This window comes from Phascolarctos cinereus, unplaced genomic scaffold (assembly GCF_003287225.1).
Source record: "Phascolarctos cinereus isolate Bilbo 61053 unplaced genomic scaffold, phaCin_HiC Scaffold_7;HRSCAF=346, whole genome shotgun sequence".
Classification (NCBI taxonomy): Eukaryota; Metazoa; Chordata; class Mammalia; order Diprotodontia; family Phascolarctidae; genus Phascolarctos; species Phascolarctos cinereus.
In genome coordinates this window covers 173,463,054-173,476,653 of record NW_027556180.1, presented here as the reverse complement: position 1 = coordinate 173,476,653, position 13,600 = coordinate 173,463,054, and the positions used below count along the sequence as shown (strand labels likewise).

Genomic DNA, 13,600 nt, shown 5'->3' with positions numbered 1-13,600 from the left:
CTGTCTTAGGGCTGAGGGAGGGAGGGAGAGAGAGAGAGAGAGAGGGAGAGAGAGAGAGAGAGAGAGAGAGAGAGAGAGAGAGAGAGAGAGAGAGAGAGAGAGAGAACGAACCCAGGAAGCACAAAAAGAGAGACAGCATAGGAACCAACTCATGGCCCTTCCCAATTGCACATTCAACCACAGTCATTCTAAGAGGACCACTGCCCCAGGATATTTTTTCTTCCCAGTTGGAAGACTGCCTCAATTCTCCAGAATTTCCAGAATGACGTGCCAATTCATGAAACATTTTCTCTGTCTCCGTCTGTCTCTCTCAATTTTGCCACTTAATAGCTATGAAACTGAGGTCTGGTGGTGTAACCTTTCTGAATATAAGTTTCTTCATTTGTAAGAAGGCAAATAATACTTATACAACATATATGTCAGGGATATCACAAAGAAGGGGATTTTTAAAACTACTCTATATAAGAGGGAGCTCTATATATTGAGAATGTTGTAGATAGATGCCACAATTTAGATGGGACGTTGGACTAGATGAACACTGCAGACCTTTCCAATCTTAGTCTATGAATTGATGACTTTAGCCATGACCCTCTCAAGGGCAGAGGCTCTCACTCTCCAGATGGTGCTAGCCTCCACAAAGCCCTCAGACTCAAGCTGAAAAGAAGGATTCACTGAATGCTAGAACATGGCATACCAAATACAGGCAGGCTAGTCCATCCCTGTATCCAGAGAGAACAATCAGAAACTAGTCTCCTGACCTTACCATGCATTTCCAGTAGCTCCTGTTCATGCCCAACTCTGCCATGCCCCATTTGGGATCTCATTACTGGCCTCAATAGTGGAGGCATATTTCTGAGGATGAAAGTGATTTGTTATTCAGAAATAGTCAGATTCTCCCAATCTCCTGAAATAGTCTTGCCATTGCTACTCTAATTATTATCACCTTTGCAGATGACATTAAAAGACGAGTTAGAGAAGTCACCTCTTTCCCTCCCTGCCCCCCCATCCATGCAAAATTCCTCCCTCCACTCCAGCTCCTCACAGCTACAGCTGAAGATGAAGCTAATGAATCTGGATGCTAGCCAGTGCACAGATAGACCAAATTCATATGTATTGTAGAACTTAGCCCCTTAGTAAGAAAATTTACCATATTGTGTATTAATATATGTGCTTTTCCCTCATCCCTTCCTTCCTGAAAGTGATCTTGACATACCCAACTCTGATCTCTCTATTAACCCATGTCCCCTCAGCACTTCATTTATAGCCAATGTTAATTTTCATGTGTTCTTTCTATCATCTTGTTTGCCTCATGAGGATTTGTTCTTCCTCCACTGGACTATAAACTCCTTGAGGGCAGGGGCTATGTTTTCTCACCCTTCTGGATTTCCTCAGCATAGAGGTCACGACAGATCAACAGATGTTGTTGACTAATGAAGGAACCACCTTGGGATGGCTGAGATGGTGCCAATCCCCTAAATGAAAGGAGGCTTCAAACAAAATGTTCCCACCAAATTCAGGACTGTCCCACTCTTGACCTCCTTGACAAGAAAACATCAACGGGGAACAAACACTGACAGGAAGGATTGCCATACTTAGTGATGCCCACCTCTCCAGAGGCCATTGTTTCTATTTAATTGGTGTCTTCAGGAGGGAAATAGTCCTTGGGGAGGAGAGAAAGCAGAATCTGCCAGTGCCTCCTCACTGTTTATTATGTAAACACACAGAAGATTTCATATTCTACCGTTCTTGGTTTTGCAATCTTTGCAAAAATAAATATTTGTCTTCAAAAGCAACAACTATGATAATCATCAGTGTAGCCTTCTCCAGCTCTGCTGCTTTATACACACTCACATCAAATGAATAGAGTCGGATAGATGTGTGTGGTCTGTTTGGATAATGATTTTCACATGGAAACCTCTAGCTGAAAGCCCACTGGCACTAATGGAGGAGAAAGTTTGGTCTCGCTCCTTATTTTCAGAGATGATGATTGATCCAAGATCCTAAATTTCCTTTACAGGTCAGTCATTTGCTATTTTTTTCTTATTTTATAGAAAGGAAATTGTTACCCTATGTAAGACAGTAAATCTTTCCTTTGCCTCAGTTTCCCTGGCAAATAAAGATATAAGATGTCCTTACTCAGTGATCCCTTGGAGAAAGGTACAAAAGGAGAGCAAAATAACTGAAAAATATGTAATAATATTGGTGTTGGGGAGAGCTTCTGTCTTTCAAATGACCAAAGATAGAGCTTAATCAGGGCAGGAAAAGGCTAGCAACAAAAATATGTTACAAGTTAGTTTCATTATGGGGGTTAGGGATTGAATTTATGATTTCAATGATATTGAGAACTCCCAGGTGAGGAAACACTTTCTACCAATGCAGGAGAGCATCTCTCTCCAATTTATAGCATGAGAGTGTTGCCTAGACAGTAGAGGGCTCAAAAAGCTTGCCTGCAACACTTGTGAGTGTGGCCCAAACCAGATGAAAATACAATTGAGAAATAATTAACAAATAAATAAAAATAGGACATAGATAATGCTAATAATCAGTTTTCTAAGTCAATATGTGACCTCCAGTTTCTATTTGAGTTTGACATTACTAGATAAGTGATTTATTTGCCCAGGGCCACATATAATCATTCTGTGTTAGAGGCAGGATTTGAACCCAGGCCTTCCTGACTCAAAGGCAGGGTCTCTATCTATGATGCCTTTATGTCCCTCTTCTATTAAACTTTAGGGGCAGCTAGATGGTACAGTGGACAGAGTGCCTGGCCTGCAGTCAGGAGGACCTGAATTCAAATTTGGACTCAGAAACTTACTTGGGCAAATCACAACCCTATTTGCCTCAGTTTCCTCACCTGTAAAATGATAAGGAAATGGCAAGCCACTCCAGTATCTTTGCCAAGAAAACCCCAAATGGGGTCATGGAGAATTAGATATAACTGAAAATGACTCAACAATGAAAATCAGACTTTTATTTCTATTTCTGAAAATGTTAGTTGACCCAGGCTTCATTTGCATTTTTATAGCTTTTCTAAAGTATAGGTCTGGCCCTATCACTCCCTTACTCAGTAAACTGCATAGCTCCCTTTCTCTTCTAGGATCAAATGTTCGCTTTTCTATTTAGCATTTAAGGTCATTCACGACCTGGCCCCACCAAATCCCCAAACTTATTATATATAACAGTCCTGAGCCTTGAGGCAGGAAGACCCAAGTTCAAATGAAGTACTTAGACACTACTGCTGTGTGACCCTGGGAAAGTCACTTAACATATGTTTGCCTTGGTTTCCTCAGCTGTGCAATGAGGATAATAACAGTACCTACCTTGAAGGGTTGTTGTGAGAATGGAAAAAGATAATATTTGCAAAGCCCTTAGTATGCTTGCCTGGAACATATATAGTAACTATATTTTCATAAGTTCAACAGCATATAGTTGGTGCTATATAAATGCTTATTCCCTTCAGTCCGTCCCTCTTTCCTACACCCTGTCATCCATCCCAAACCTCCTCTGACACAACGCTCTATTTTGTTCCTCCATACTTCTGCTTGGCTATCCCCTGTGCCTGGAATGCACTTCTATCTCACCCCTCTTTCTTAGAATCTCCTGTTTCCTTCAGGACTCAGCTCAAATATCTTCTCCTGTATGAATTCTTTCCTGATCTTTCCCCCTACATTGACTCCTGGTACGTTCTTTTCTCAAATTTTGCACATGGCTCACATTTCTATAGCTCTGTATAGTTTTAGTTTGCTTTCTTCGTGTGCAGGTAAGCTTTTGAAGGGGAAAGGACTGTCTCATTATTGTATCTCGAGCGCCATCACAGTGCCTGGCACATATTAGGCTTAACAAATGCTCATTGATTGATTTGGTTTGGATCAAGGAGCTGTGTTATGATGGAGTTCTTTTGCATTTAACTTACTGTCTGAGATTTTTATTAAATATGCAAAGAATCCCTTCAGGAGAAAACCACATTCTTGCAAATCTAACAGTGCAGAGATGATTTGCTCTCATTACAAATTCGACTCTTAGAAAAGCTGTTATTGCCAGAATCTATTGGCTATCCTTCTTCAAGAAGTGCTTCAGTTCTGTAGAATATGGAGTGTCTAAAGAACTACATCCCCAACGTGTACTTTGTGATTTATTTTTTTCATTATGGTCAGGAGGTATTAGCAGTAGCTGTTACAAGTGCAACCCAAAACAATATTAAGGACTAAATCTTACAAAAACACACTTTAAGAGCCCTCCAAGGTGCCTTTATAAAAGCTCCACGCATTTCTATTTTTTTTAAGAATTAAAAACCAAAGTTAATGTTATACATGGATACAGAAGCTCAGAACCAATCTTACCTATCTAGGTACATAAAACAGGTTATCCCAGGAAATATTTGCATTACATCCCAAACCCTTAACAGCCCCGTAAACTTGGCTAGCCATCTTGTCCAATGTCAGTAGCACTATCATGACCTTTGGATCAATGAATCCAAACTTATAATTCTTCTCTGATGACCTATTTATGCACCTTTCCAATACCAAGACACAACCATTCATTTTCCTGGTCCCCAGAGACCACCCATCTCTTTTTATGGGTTGTCTGCAGAGCCTAATAGTAGTGTGTGCCCAGAGGAGCCAAGCCCCAGTTTAGAGAGATTCTCTGCTAACTCCATAAAATACCTACTGCAATTGAGAACAACAGGTTGGCATGCCAAATTGGGTGCTAAATTGATCTCTAAATCAGTTCCATGATGGCACACCCAGTAAAGGAGGCTTTTTAAAACATTTAGGGAAACACGCTGCCTGCACTTGGATGAATGCTTCTCTGCTCATCAAAATGCAACTTCCTCCCAGTTGGGAAGAGGATGCTGCTTCTGATGCTGACTTTTCTTCTCTTCTTTAGTTTCCGCCAGTTGAGCTCTTAATCAAGTGGAAATGAATAGCATGCCAGGCCTCCACCCAGGGTTATAAGAGGCAGATGGTGGTATAGTGAATAAAGCACTGGGACCCCAGTCAAGAAGACCTGAGTTCAAATCTGGCCTCAGACACTAACTAGCTGTGTGACCCTAGGCAAGTCACGTAATCCCATTTGCCTCAAAAATGGGAATAAGAATAGCACCTGTCTCCCAAGGTTGGCATAAGGATCAAATGAGATAATAATATTTGTTTAAAAAAAATGTTTAGTACAGTGTCTGACACATAGTAGACACCATATAAATGCCTTCCCCTCCCCAGTGACATTCATTCTTGTAAACTCTTAACTGTTTTTCTTTTGTGCATGTTATTCTATTGACTCAGAATTCAATTAAACAAGCATTTATTAAACCTACCACATGCCAGGTACTAGACTAGGTGCTGATGCCATTTTCAGTTTGAAAATGAACTTGAAATGTATTAACAAGTTTTAATTTAGGTTTACAAATAAAATCTTCAGAAACACTACTCCATGCCCCTCCCCAAACTGGATTCATCACCTGATGATCATCTTTCTCTTAACAAATGTCTCTGAACTTGGTTAGGCTGGTCTATAGCTGACAGAGGTGTGTCTGGACCCATGCTCAAGGCCAGGATCTGCTGGAGCTGGGGCTCCAATGTCATCATTTTGAGAACTCAGGGTCATATGTGCACCACCACGAGGCCCTGGAGGAGGACTTAGCAACATAGGATCATTGCATCATAGATTTAAAGTTGGTAAGGACCTTAGAAACCCTTTTGATACAGAAGGCTCTTAGAATTTCAGAGTTGGAAGGGATCTCAATGGTAATCTAGTCCAAAGCAAACATCACAAGAATCCCCACATGCCTAACAAATACTCGTTAAGCCTCTGCTGGGAGACCTCTGAGAAAGGACCAACCCCTTCATTTCACAGATGAGGAAACTGAGGCCTAGGGACATTTTAAGCAGTTTACCCCAGGGTCACACAAGTAGTTAAGTAAAGGGGCTGGGGTTTGAATCCAGAACCTTTTAACAGAAAGTCTGTGATATCTTTCTTTTCTCCCTTGTTCTTAATGCAAATCAGTAATACCTAAGAGATTGCTGGAGGTTTTACAAGAAGATTTGGCAATGAATTGTCTCATATTTATTTAAATAGTCACCTGTCATTTTCCATTTGATGTTTATGCTTATGTGCTTAAGCTTTCGGTGTTTCTCAAGAAGAGGGCATTGGATTAGATGACTTCTGAGATCTCTGGTCCTATGGCTATGATGCTAATTTTTAAATTTATTAACATTGTACTGTCATCTTGTCTTATAGTTAAATTGGTTGTTGCTGTTGGGGGGAGGGAGGAGCAGGATTACATTTCTAGCATAAACAGCAAAGGATTTGGAGTGAGAAGACTGGGATTTGAATCCCAGCACTGTCCTTTAACTGCCTGTGTGAGCTCAGTCTAATACTTTCAACTCTCTGGGCCTCAGTTTCCACATCTATAAAATGAGAGGTTTGGACTGATGAACTCTAAGGTCCTTACCAGCTCTAAATCTATAATCCTATGATCTTCCATGCTTTTACACATGATTTTTAAGCTTTGCATATTTGGTGGCATCTTGTCATTTTCATAGTACAAAATGTAAATATATGTGCAAGAAATCTTAGAACCCCCACTTGGATTTCAAGACTACTGGCTTTGATTCCTCTTAGTATTAGTGGTAGCTTTGTTATTATTGTTGTTACACTTATAGCTGATTTCATCACTGACTCACTGGGAAAAATAACAATCTGTAAGACAGAGAAGGGATTTATTAGCTTGTAAAGTGAATTGTTGATGAAATGCAGGATGTCTATCATGGCTGTGGTATCTCTCCACAAATGCAACACCCTCGGTAGGGATCTTTATCATTGTTACCTATTGAGGAGTAATTTGATTTGTAGGAAATGGAGAACAAAAGCATTCCTGGTTAGCTACATATGCAAATCTCCACATAAAACTAGGAGGTATCAGAAGAAGGGAAGCAGGCGGGCAGGCAGTAGCTGCTGGAATAGATGGTGGTGGCCTCAGGCTCTGATAATACTGAGGCAGCTGTGCCTCTTGGAAGCCAAAAAGGAGATTTTGCCTCCTCAGGCATGTGACTGTTGAGAAATGTTAAATGCCTCCAATTGCGACTGCAAAAGCCCAAGAGGTACACAGCTGCCAGCTGGAATCTGTGTGTTTGCTTACTCTGGGGACCTTGGTGGTCCAGTACCCCCTCTCAGCTGTGCCATCGGAAAGAGCACGGGATCCTACTTCCACCCTGAGAGCTGAGTCAGAGGCATTTTCACACAGTGTTCCTGGATGGGCTTAACCAATCCTTGGCAATGTTTTGAGACTCCAGAGAGTAACATTGATGAGGGGGGAGAAAAAAAAGTCAATTCTCATTGTTGTTGTTGTTGTTGTTGTTGTGTTTTGTTAACAAAAGATGGGATGCTTGGACTATAGCCCACAAGTCATCCCAAAACCTTATTTTACTTTGTTAGCTTCAACCTTCTTTTTTACTGGATCTTTCATCAAGAAGGCTCACAAGGATTAAAAACCTACCATTCTTCCACAGGCTTGTGCCTTTCCCTTGAAGGTTCCTCTGAATCTACTCTGAAGGGATCTAGCAGCCATCTTGTCCAACCAATTCACAAAGGAATGGTTAAAGCCTCCCAAAGAGGGTGAACCCCTCACCTCCCAAGGCAACTCATTTCACGTTCTATTTTCCCTCACTCTATTCTTTTAAAGAAAGACTCAGTAGAGAGAGGTGTAAACTGGACTGAAGGTAACCAGCTGGAGAGGATGAGATATCTAAACACTGAACCTCTTACTTAAAATAGGGAATTGGGTCTGGTCTCCCCTATACCTATTAGCCTAATGAAGTATGATCATTACATATAAATCAACTATGATATTGGAGGGGATGAAATCTCTCAGATAGATCATGCAATAGCTGCCAAGATAGATAATGGGATAGATGTCTTCTGTGATACTGGAAGAGAAAAGGGCCCAAGGGCAGAGGTGGTGTGCAGGGTACGATCCTTGAAGTCAGGAAGAGAACAGCAAGAAAACAGAATGGGAGGTGAATGAGCCACTTAACAGTGGGGCTGGGTTCCAAAAATCAATCATGTTTACGTCTGCATTGTTTGAATTTCAGATTTGGTTGATTCTTTGAAGTTATGAGCCTGTGCATTTTCCTTAGCACAAATTCCATTCTTTGTTAACCACAGGACTTACCTGGACTTGGGACTGGGAGTCAGGTGACCAAGGTTCCATTTGCCCTTTCAGAAAGGTACCTGTCTATGGTCTCTTCCTTCATCAATAAACCCCATTGACCAGAAGGACAGCAAAACACTTTTGCTACAAGGCTCACTGATGGCCTGTGGGCAATTTGGTTATCTTCAGGCCATCAGTGAGCCTTAGCTGTGCCCTTTGTGAAATGGGCCTGAGCACACAACACTGTGGTGGCCTGAAGGACAAGCTAAGTTCAATTCTCAGGCTTTGCAAATGTTGACTACTGGGAAAATGACTTTTGTCTATACATTGAAACCTTGCCCTCCCCTACATCTTTACTTTTATGTTGAGATAACTAGTATTCCTAAAGAAATATGAGGGTGAGTCACTGGTGGGTTTCCCCAGATAGTCTGTTGCCAAAGAGTATTCTCTACAATGCAAGCTTACAGGAACCAGTGGTGAGGGCAGAGGTCTGTAAAGGGCAAGGTGATGTGTGCTCTAGGAAGTAAAACAGATTGTTGCCAAAGTTCTCAAAATTTCTCACTGCCTCATCACTGGAAAGGAGTGTAAATACTCATGAGAATCGTGACAAGCTGTGATTTTCCACACTTGGTGACAATTTCTCCTTCTGCTGGATCTAGTAAACTGTATATTCAAGTGCTCAAGTTGTTATGATTTGGCATTCTTAGACAATGACAAGCAAGAAACCCAAACTAAATATTCCTGACCGTAATCATTTGAATTGGCTTCTTCCCACTCCCTAAAACTCACTACCTTTTTCACATTTTAGATTTGCTACCATTTGTTTGATTCTTAGATTACTCATCAAAGAAGGACCACAAGAGGTCTAGTTTCATTTTTATTTTGCTGTATCCCCCTGTCCTCCACACTATTCATGTCAGCAATACATTCTTCTGTCTAGCTTAAATCCAGATGATTTCATCATTCTATGACTGACCAGGTCTTTACTCCATTACATGTTTTTCTCAGTCTCTTGGTATCTCTGTCTCTCTCTCTCAGTCTTTCTCTGTCTCTGTCTCTTTCTGTCTTTTTCTATCTCTGTCTCTCTCTCCACCATTCCTTCCATTTCTGTATCTGCTTCTAATTTGGCTTTGGGCATTAAATAAACATAATGTATTGTAGGCCAGTGAGTATCTATAATATGAAATATCTATTTTGATGGGGGGTTTTTTTTGGTCCAATTGGCATTTTTTTCTCAAGTTTCCCTGGTCTTTAGTACCTGGGTCCTTTAATCTGATACTAAAGAGAGACATTTGATAGTAAGAAAATTCCTCTGTCCCTCTGAGTTCAAATCTGACTCTTAATCATGGGATATGAGCTGCTCTGTTTTGGGATTCTAGAAATGAAATATCAAGTCTTTGCTCAAAACTGGTTTTCACTTCTGGGACCAGCTAGATAGAAACATACGGTCACTGAAATTAGAGCTGCAAGATACCTTGGAAAACTTCGTACCTTGTCCAATCCAGTCATTTTACGTAAGAGGAAACCAAGATACAGGGAAGTGACTGTCCCAAGTTCACACAGGTAAGTAAACGTCAGAGCTGATGTGCAAAGTTAGATTTCACAGGAACATAGATTTAGAGCTGGAAGAGACCTTGCAGATCATCTAGTCTGGCTTCATCATTTTACTTACCAAGCTCAAAGATGTGTAATGGTTTGTAATGAGGTAGTAATAAGGGGCAGAACCAGGATTCAAAATTAGGTTCTCTAACGGGCCCAGTGCCTTCTCTTCTTATCAAATGAGATAACATAGGTAAAGTGCTTTGCAAACTTTAAAGCAAAAAAAAAAATTTTGTGGATAAAGCTCTGGCCTTCGAGTCAGGAGGACCTGAGTCCAAATCTGGCCTTAGACACTTGATACTTATTAGCTGTGTGGCCCTGGGCAAGTCACTTAAGCCCAATTACCTCACCAAAAAGAAACCAAAAACAAAAACAACTTTAAAGCGCTAAATGCCACCTACCTACCTACTACTGCTACTGCTGCTACCACCACCACCACCACCACCACCACTACTGCTACTGCTGCTACTAGTACTAACATCACCACCACCACCCGTCCTCCTGCTCCTCCTCCTCCTGTTGCTGCTGCTATTTCTACTACTGCTGCTACTACTACTACTACTACTACTATCACCCTCCTAAGACTTTAGAGCACAATGGCAACTTGTTAGCTTTCTTCAAAATCTCACCTTGGAGAGAGCTCTATGTTTGTTGATTGGCTTTGTGAAAGAAACAGACCAACTGCCTAACAACTCCCCTCTCGGAAGGAGCCAGCTTCTTCCTAAGTCCTGGAAGGTACACTTTGCTGGGGCTCTTGGGAGGCACCCTTTGTTTTCAGTAACCAAAGTGCTTGAAGCCAGTTAAGCACATGTAAAGTTTGGCTTACCCTTTAAACCTGCAATCGAGGTAGGAATTTGGGTTTCTGGTGTTTCCCCCAAAACAAAGACGAGATCTTGAGTCTTAAAGCCCCGAGCGGGGACGCACGGTGCTAGGTACGGCTTGTTCAAACACAACGAAAAAATGAGATGCATTTCAAAAATGTGCACTTGGGCTCTTTCTTTGCCCCTGACAGACAGCCCTGTCTTTCCCCGGTGGGGCACTTGGGCGAACCGCATCCCAAGCAAAGACCCACGCTTACCTGGCACTGACGGCCGGTCCCAAGCAAGCGTCCCGCAGCAGGCAGCTCGGTCGGACTGGAAGGAGAGCGCCAGCCAAGGTCCCGCTTCTCTTGGAGTACCAGGTTCTGGCAGTCCTGAGCTGCAAAGGCCCACCTCCCGGAGCCGGTCGCCACACTGTCACTCCCTGCAGGGTCTCTCAGCGCCCCCAGGGACCAGAGGCACAGCGCACCACCGCTTCTGGGGTCAGCCCGGCGCTGGCGCTCTTGGTAGTTTCAAAAGATTTCCCGGGAACTCTTCCTTCACTGCCTACTGTCCTGTTGGAGAGTTTGGAAAAGTCGAGCGCGAGCGAGGGGCTTTCCTTCACGGCAAACTCACCTGCACCACCTAGAGGTCTCTCCCAGCAATGGAGAAGAAAGCAAAACCCTCTCCCTCCCAGTCTTTTTGCAAGTTCACTCCCCACTGCTTCTCCCGTTTGCCTCTAACCCATCCAGGGCCACTGGATTTCGTGCCCTCTGTAAGAGGCTACCCCTTAGCTAAAAGTGCCAGACTCCTTTTTTCTTTTTCTTTTTTCTTTTTTTCCTAGGCGGGGGTGTCCTTTCTTCTATTGGTAACAGCAGTCAAGGCCTCTGGGCATCGGAGTGCTCAAAAGGCAAATCGACTTTAAAGCATCATTACTCAAAAGCTCATTTACTGAAGGGACCCACCACCGAGACACCCACAGGCCAGGGTGCTGCTGGATTCATTTAGCTTCCAGACACGTGTGTGCATGTTTTTCCAGCTCTTCACTTACTACGCTTCATCTCAGGCTTTTGAGTCAGCAGGAGGCTGTAACTGATGAGACTGAGGGAGACCCCCCCCCCTTCCCTTATAACCTCAGATTCAAACAAGTTTTCAAAGACTGAGCCTTTCATGGTGTAGGACTACAAGCAAAGAGTCACATCTAGTGTTTGACTTTCTACTGAAGTGACCTTGGGAAAGTCTCTTTACTTTTCTGGGTCTCGGTTTCAGATAGATTCAGGGGTGGCCTCCAGGCTGAAGGTTCCCCACCCCTTGAGTTAGTTAGTTAGTTAGATAGATAGATAGATAGATAGATAGATAGATAGATAGATAGATAAATAGATAGATAGATATCTTTAGGTAGATATCAATGTAGATCTACTAGATGATATGTATCTTTAACTTGACAGATATCAATAAATAGATATTATATCTTTAGATGGTCAAATAATATCTATATGTATAGATAGATTATATATATCTGTAGATAGACAGATGACATCTATATCTAGAGATAGGTAGATAGAAGGTGTATATATATATATATATATATATATATATGCCTTTAGTTAGCTTATATCTATATCTATAGACAGGCAGACAATACTGTTTTTAGTCATTTTTTCAGTCATGTCTGACTCTTTATATTCTTCCTAAAGATACTGGAGTGGTTTGCCATTTCCTTCTCCAACAAATTTTACAGATGAGGGTTAAGTGACTTGCCCAGGGTCACACAGCTAGTAAGTGTCTGAGGCTAGATTTGAACTCAGGAAGATGAGTCTTCTTGACTCCACGCCCAACACTCTATCCATTTTACCACCTAGCTGCCAGTAAGTGATATGTATCTATAAATAGATGGATCCACAGGTGGATAGGTAGATAGATGATATAGTAATAATAATAACAACATATATCTATATCTATATATATCACTATGTGATTGGCACTGTGCTAAATGTTCTATGATTATCTCAATTGATTCTTACAACAACCCTGGGAGGTAAGTACTATTATTATCCTGATTTTACAGGTGAAGAAACTGAGGCAGAGGTTTAGTGACTTTGTTAAGGTCACGCAGCTAGTGAGTATCTGATGCTAGGTTTGAATGTAAGTCTTCCCGATTTGAGTCCAGACCTATCTGGATACATGTATATACACACACATATGTGTATACACACACACATGCATATGCATGCATACACACAACACACACATATGTATATATACAATACATGTATATGTATGTATATATGTATGTGTACATGCACACATACACACACGCATATATCTTTAGATAGATGATATACATCTTTAGATCTACAACTGTTGTATACAGACCTCCGTTCTGCTCCTAGCATTTCTCCTGGAGTTGTTAGGCACCAAACACCATATCAACCATTCCTCTGCCCTTTCTGAATCTACACTGGCTTTCAGGTAGATGACTGTCTTCCAGGTGAAGGATCAGCCTATTAAGAAGGACTCTGGCACGAATGTTGCCAGCAATGACTAAGAGAGAGACCCCCGTAATTGTCACAGTACAATCTATTTCCTTTACCTTTATAGAGATGAACAATGGAGGCATCCTTGGACTCCTGGGGGATAATCTCTTCTTGCCATATAACCTGGAAAATTTCAGTCAGCTTGTGGACCTCCTACCCTGTAAATTTCATCCGAAATAGAATCAGTACCAGGTGCTTTGCCTCACGAAAGGAATCTAATGACATTCAAAACCCCTTCTTCAGCTGGAACATGGCATCAAGGTCAACTGATGGTAAATTCTGCAACTTGAAAAGATTACAGCCCAAGACCAAAGTAGAGGGAATATTGGTACGTGATTTTCTGTTTGCAGATGACTGTGCACTCAATGCAGCCTCTGAAGCTGAGATGCAATAAAGTACGGATTGATTCTCTGCTGCTTGTGCTAATTTTGGTCTAACAATTAACACCAAGAAAACACAGTGTTCTATCAGCCACCACCATACCATCCCTACGTGGAACCATTGGTTACAGCAAGTGG

General features: G+C 41.8%; 1 protein-coding gene across 3 annotated transcripts in view; it reads right to left on the bottom strand.

The window, feature by feature from the left end:
- EDAR (ectodysplasin A receptor) overlaps positions 1 to 11,068 on the bottom strand; it is a 124,100-nt gene extending 113,032 nt beyond the window's left edge. For 2 of the 3 annotated variants that reach the window (XM_020965222.2, XM_020965223.2), the window contains exon 1: positions 10,827 to 10,909. The gene's annotated coding sequence lies outside the window, so the exon portion shown is untranslated. Of the gene's footprint in view, positions 1 to 10,826 lie in introns of all 3 variants that reach the window. The other variant, XM_020965224.2, reaches the window with a different exon arrangement.
- Between the last annotated feature and the right edge of the window lie 2,532 nt (positions 11,069 to 13,600).